Below are 6,717 nucleotides of genomic sequence, written 5' to 3'. Positions count from 1 at the left end.
AATATTGCGGCTTTTACAGCAGATATTGGAATGCCAATATCCAACTCAATTTCAGGCTTATCACATGCAGTTTTAGCTGCCTTGTCTGTGTCATCATGCTGGACAACACCTATGTGAGATGGTATCCCTAGAAATGATACTGAAACTCTTGCTCTTTGCATTAATAATGTTGTTTATAATGGATGTTACAACATTCCTAATGTCTATTTTGCATGTTGGGTTTTTAAGGCCGAAGAACTGACTTTGAATCACAGAATCTCCACATATGCACCTAATTCAGCATGTGTGGAACTAAGCCAGTTATTAAGTCTCACAATTGTGGTCTGTGTACATATGGTGTCTTTGTGTATTCTACAGGATGTTGCAGTGCGACCTGTTGGCATTTGTAATAATTTCAATGGCATATATTGCCACAAAAATAAAATTGATTCATAAACAAAAAATCGTCTAATGTACGAGTTCTAATGTACATATAATTATATAATTATATGTAACGTATTTTTAAAATTTAAATTGTATCGAATTTTCTATGTAAGATTTAAATTAAATTTTTAAAATATCATTATTTTTCTTTTTTGTTTTATAAGCATTTATGTATTAAGCAAAAAATGTTTCTCAATAAGGGTATGCTTTTAACAAAACTTAGAATATAATAGAACATTTGTGAAACATTTTTCATTTGATGTAGGTTTAAAATAGTCTCACTGGTTTATTTTTCTAATAAAGAAAATGAGAAGTATTAACTGGGAAGCTATCTTTTTATTTATGTTTTTATAAACAAGCTAAAGTATACACACCAATGTGCTGCTACCCTCTTCTATATGACAGATTACACAGTGTAGATAAAAAACTAGCAATAAGTTCATCTAAGGCATAGGTTATGTTGGGTGTTTAGGTTCTGTTGGCGATTATTTGTATTTGTAGTACGTGGGGTGAAGCAAATATCTGCCTCAATACACAAACAAATTAACTCTGACTAAACTACTACCTATATGTTCATCTATTTTCAGATATCCTAAGCGATTCGCATAGCCGGAGGCAGGAAGACCTTTAAATTTATAGATATGCCGTCAGGGGGGCTTGACGGCTGAGTGAACAGCACTCGGGTTTCATAATTCTAAGGGTCTGGGTTCGATCCCCGGCGGAAGCAGGTAGTAATTTATTACTACCTCTTCTCTACCCAGATGGTAGAGAAGAGGTCGTGGGTGTTCCGTGGTTGTCTAAGAGTGTGTAAGAGAGAGTCAATGTGTTGTTCGTGATAAGAGAGTAGTTTGTCAAGGTGTTTGTCTAATAAAGTTTTCCAGTTTACATTGGTGGCAGGAATGTTGGTACTATCATGAAGACTTTCGCTGGTGTTGACATCGTCCCATCGAGTGTTGAGTACCCATCTAAGTGCTCTGTTCTGTATTCTCTGAAGTTATAGTTTATTAGTGGGTGCGGCTAAGGAAAGAGTTATTGGAGCATATGTTATGAGAGGTCTAATGAGTGCTTTATAAAGGTGCATTTCAGTATCAGGTTTTGCAAATTTTAGTCTGTACAATTTGTTCATGGCATGGAGAGCTGTTGTATGTTTCTGTGTAATGTGTGTGAAAGAGTAGTTGTCGATCAAGAATTGTGGTGGAAGGAGATACAGAGATGTTAGTAGGATTAAGAGAGCAGTCTCCGTGGTGTAGTGGTAAGACACTCGCCTGGCGTTCCGCGAGCGCTATGTCATGGGTTCGTATCCTGGCCGGGGAGGATTTACTGGGCGCAATTCCTTAACTGTAGCCTCTGTTTAACGCAACAGCAAATGTGTACTTGGATGAAAAAACGATTCTTCGCGGCATGGGATCGTATTCCAGGGACCATAGGATTAAGGACTTGCCCGAAACGCTACGCGTACTAGTGGCTGTACAAGAATGTAACAACTCTTGTATATATCTCAAAAAAAAAAAGAGTGAATAGAGTTGAACAGGAATAGGGCTTATAGTTCTTTCACAGGAAAAGTAGGTGATTTTTTATTTGTTGGAGTTGATTTTAATGCGCCAGTCATACTCCAATTCCGTTACAGTATCGAGTTCTGCTTGTGCTCTGCGTGATAGTGTATCAATGGTGTTGAGACATCATTAGCGTAACAGATAGATAATAGTGTGATAAATAGGCTCAGGAATGATGTTGATGTATAGGATGTAGAGTGTCGGGGCAAGAACAGAGCCTTGGGGAACACTTTCGTGTAAGTTGAAGTAGTCAGAGTGTTGTTGGAGGAACTTGATTCTAATTGTCCTAAGAAGTAAGAAGTTTGGTGATGATAGGGGGATGATTAAAGTTATTGCATAGTTTGAATTTTAGCCCGTCATGCCAAAGAGTGTCAAAGGCTTTCTCAACGTCCTTAGTGATGAGTACAGTCTTGAGTCTTTGGTGCTGATTGATGCTGATGTAATTGGTCATGATATTTAAGGCGTCGTGTGTGGACCGGTGAGGCCGGAATCCAAACTGTTTGTTAGTGAGTAAGTCATTGTCTTCTAGGTGCGTTCTGAGTCTCATGTTGACCAGCCTTTCAAAGACTTTGCCAAATGTCTTTAGACGGCTGATGGGACTATAGATTTTTGGATCAGTGTAAAGTTTCCCAGGTTTTGGAATAAGAACAGCAGTGGCAGATATGAAGGTGAGAGGAAAATATCCAGAGGCAAGAGAGGCGTTGAATAAGTTAGTGATAGCAGCAATGATAGAAACAGGGAGTTGTCTAAGGAGGGTATGTCCAATGCCAGACGCACCAGGGGCTCTGCAACGAGTGCCCATGACAGCTGTCTTGACATCAGCTGGAATCTGGGGAGTCTGTAGTTCAGTGCGTGAGTTGAGGTTGTCAAGGTGGATGAGGTCATCAGGTGTAGTTTCATGTCTGTTTTGGTGTACCCAGTCTTCAACTACTTCAGTGTTGGGAAGAGCAGTTGGTTCAGAAGGATGTAGATGAAAAATGCGTCCCCAATGGAGTTTAAAATTGATAATTACTTCATCACGTGTTAGTGGCAAGTTGTAGTGCAGCTAATTCTGCATCAGTGGAGCTAAGCCAATTATTGAGTCTCACAATTGTGGTGTGTGTACATATGTTGTCTTTGTATATTCTACAGGATGGTGCATTGCAACCTGTTAGCATTTGAAATAAATTCAAGTACATGTAATGCCTAAAAAATTAAATTTGCTTGCAGATAATTTAAACCTAGATATAAAAATTGTAATGTCTCCAATCTCCGTGGTGCAGTGGTAAGACATTGTTCTAGTGTTCCGAGACAACTTTGTCCTGGGTTCGTATCATAGCCGTGGAGGATTTACTGGGCGCAAATCCTTAACTGTAGCCTTTGTTTAACTTAACAGTAAAATGTGTACTTGGTTGTAAAAACGATTCTTAGTGGCGGGGATCGTATTCCAGGGAACAAAGGGTTAAGAACTTGCCCGAAACGCTACGCGTACTGGCTGCACAAGAATGTAACAACTCTCGTATATATCTCAAAAAAAATGTATTTTTATATAAATATATTTAAAGGTATTTTTGAAATTGTAAAGTGCTTACTATGTAAGATTTGTAACGTACGATTATGATACGTGGATGAGTAGGTTAGATACACGATGTTCAGTGGGTTTTCATATTTATTTATTAGTCTTGGATACGCTAGTAGTGTCGTAGACGTTGAGACGGAGCTTGGAGCTGAGCAGAGAGCAGAGTGTGGCCGGAGTCGCAGAGCTCTATGTGGGAGAGCATATGTTTTCTTTATATATTCAACAGGATGCTTATTGTATTTGAAATAAATTTTTGGGCATATAATGACTCAAAAATAAGTTATAATGATCAACTCTGACTAAAAATCAGGAGAGAACATGAAATGCAAGTCTGATCTATTGGCCTCCACTAGCAAAATCTAGGTACAGCACAAGAATATCTTCCACTATTCCTGAGTGTATGAAGTAATTTCAGAGCTCAAAGTACCTCATACCATTTGGTCTGATATCACTGATAACAGGGCAATCACAGATATGGTGTTGGAGAGTGTGTCCCAGCTCTTGTTCACATTGTTTACAATGGGAATGTTCACCATTGGGGGGTTCCTTACCTGCAACAACCTGCCATAGATACCAATATCGCAGCCTAATTCAGACAATTACAATGTTACAATGTCTAGTGAATGTTTTATTCTGCCTGTACATAAAATTATCGGTTCTAAACATGCCATAGCTCTTTATGGCCTTTGAGTGTCAGTAACTGCTCTCCTGTCTTCCCTAATTTCCTGAAATATTGCGGCTTTTACAGCAGCGTAAAATGCCCATACACAACTCAATTTCAGGCTTATCACATGCAGTTTTGCTGCCTTGTCTGTGCCATCAACCTGTCCTCTTAAAAATAACATCGCTTTTGACCGTTTGCCTGTATGGCTGAAAGTGACCGTAATTTGAAAATGAAAAAAAATGAAAATAAATTTGGGATATTTTTCAACAACAGTAAGTTAAGGGTCCTCTGGTAGGTTAGGTGGGCAGGAAATTCTCATAAAGTTTCAAAGCGTTATGAAAAACGTTAATTGAAAGTTTCTTCTTCTAACCTTACCGAATAAGCCGGACGACTCAAACAGAAAACGGGACAGTACCTCACTTTTGTGAGTCGATTTCATTTCAAATTACGTTCACTTTTGGCCATAGTGCGCATACGAGCGAAAAGTGACGCTATTTTTAAGAGACCAGGTTGGTAACACCTGTGTGAGATGGTATCCATACAAATAAAACTGAAACTCTTGCTCTTTGCATTAATAATGTGGTTAAAAATGGATGTTACAACATTCTTAGTATCTATTTTGCATGTTGGGTTCTTATTAAGGGCCTGAAGAGCTGACTTTGAATCACAGAAAATTACTCCACCACTGTTCTTCAGTGCGTTAGTGGCAAATTATAGAGTAGCTAATTCTGCATGTGTGGTGCTAAGCCAGTTATTGAGTCTCACACTTGTGATCTGTGTTCATATACTGTCTATCCCACATTGCCACCTGGTATAATATGAAATGAATTCAAGGGCATTCAATGCCTCAAAAATAAAAAAACAAGAAATTATAATTCTTAGAAAGATCCCAAATGATGTTGACGTCATTTTTATATAAATATTTTTTAATATATTTTTAAAATTGTATCTTGTTTTCTATGTAAGATATAAATTAAATTTTTAAAATATCATTATTCTAAGTTATTTTCTTCCTAATATTTAAATCTCTAAAAAACTGTTTCTTAGAAAGAGTATTTTTTTTAACAAATCTTGGGTCATAATAGAAATTTTATGAAACGTTACTCATTTGATGTAAGTTTAAAATAGTTCACCTCGATAAATTTATCTATTAAAGAAAATTAAAAATATTAACTAGGATGCTTTTTTTAGATTTTGTTGTTGTATTAACAAGCTTTTATTTTATAAGTTTATTGAGGTAAAATACACACAAAGGAATGAGGTAGCTCAAGCTATTCTCACCCCGTTCAGTACAACGTGTTCATACATATATACAAACACATCACAAACAATAAACATATTGCCGAACATTCTGAGAGATAAACGTATACATTTCCTGCTTTACACAAGTAGTATGGTATCAGACGTATACACAAATACTTTTATGACTTAGCTATACCGTATAGACAATTTGCAAGAGACATGCAGATAATTCAATAAAAGATTACAGTCTTGGTGCAAAATTCTTATATCTCTCAAGAATATCATCAACCTTTCCGTTGTGACACATCCAGGCTATTTGTTCAGGAACAGACCTTATCTCAGTGTTTCTATATACATTAATCAATGGACAATCAAGAACATAATGGGCCAGGGTGTGAAACCTTAACATACCACATAGCTTACACTTCGTGTCATTATCATGAACACCTGTCCCATATTCCCAGTAATATTTGTACCCAAGCCTGAGCCGCATGTGCACAGAGTCACTCCAAGCATTTCTCCTTTTACCACAAGTGAAATGGGTGTTTTGACTCACATAAATAATAATAAATAAATAAATAAATAAATGTTTATTCAGGTAAGGTACATACATACCAGAGATTTTACAAAAATTGATCGATTTATAGATAGAGCTAGTGCATACAATGCCTAAAGCCACTATTACGCAAAGCGTTTCGTTTCGAACTACAACATACATGTAGTGTTGCATGGTTTGTTGTTGTTGTTACAGATTCAGCTACTCGAAACAAGTTCTAAGTAGCACGGGCTATGGTGAGCCCGTAACTTACCTGGCACAGGAGCGAGGCAAGAAACACAGGCTATGGTTAGCCATGTATGGTTTGTTCATTTGATGCATCACGTTAGTGTGATCTCTGTGTGTAATGATGTAAGGGCGAAGAGGGAGAACGGCCTATTAACATAGCTCGGGTGCAGGGGGGGGAGGGGGGTGTGTAAAATCCTGGTTTGTGCCTCGGAGAGGCTACGGGATTCAGTAAGTTCAGTAGAACTTCGGTTTCAACCCTTTTACCCTGTCGTAGTTCAGTCGATTAAGGCAGTGTCTGGGATGCTCCCGGACGCAGGTTCGAATCCTCGTCACGGCCCTTGTGGATTTGTTCTTATGGTTTGACTTCTCTCATATATTATACCTCTCCTCTCCACTTCTGCCTGTGCCTGAATATTTCTGATTTTGCTTCTTATTTGTCTCATTGTGAATTCACATTCGATGTCAACTTGTGGTTTTGATGTGGCACGTTTGG

This window comes from Procambarus clarkii, chromosome 19, assembly GCF_040958095.1.
Source record: "Procambarus clarkii isolate CNS0578487 chromosome 19, FALCON_Pclarkii_2.0, whole genome shotgun sequence".
NCBI lineage: Eukaryota > Metazoa > Arthropoda > Malacostraca > Decapoda > Cambaridae > Procambarus > Procambarus clarkii.
Note: the sequence above shows the minus strand (reverse complement) of the source record.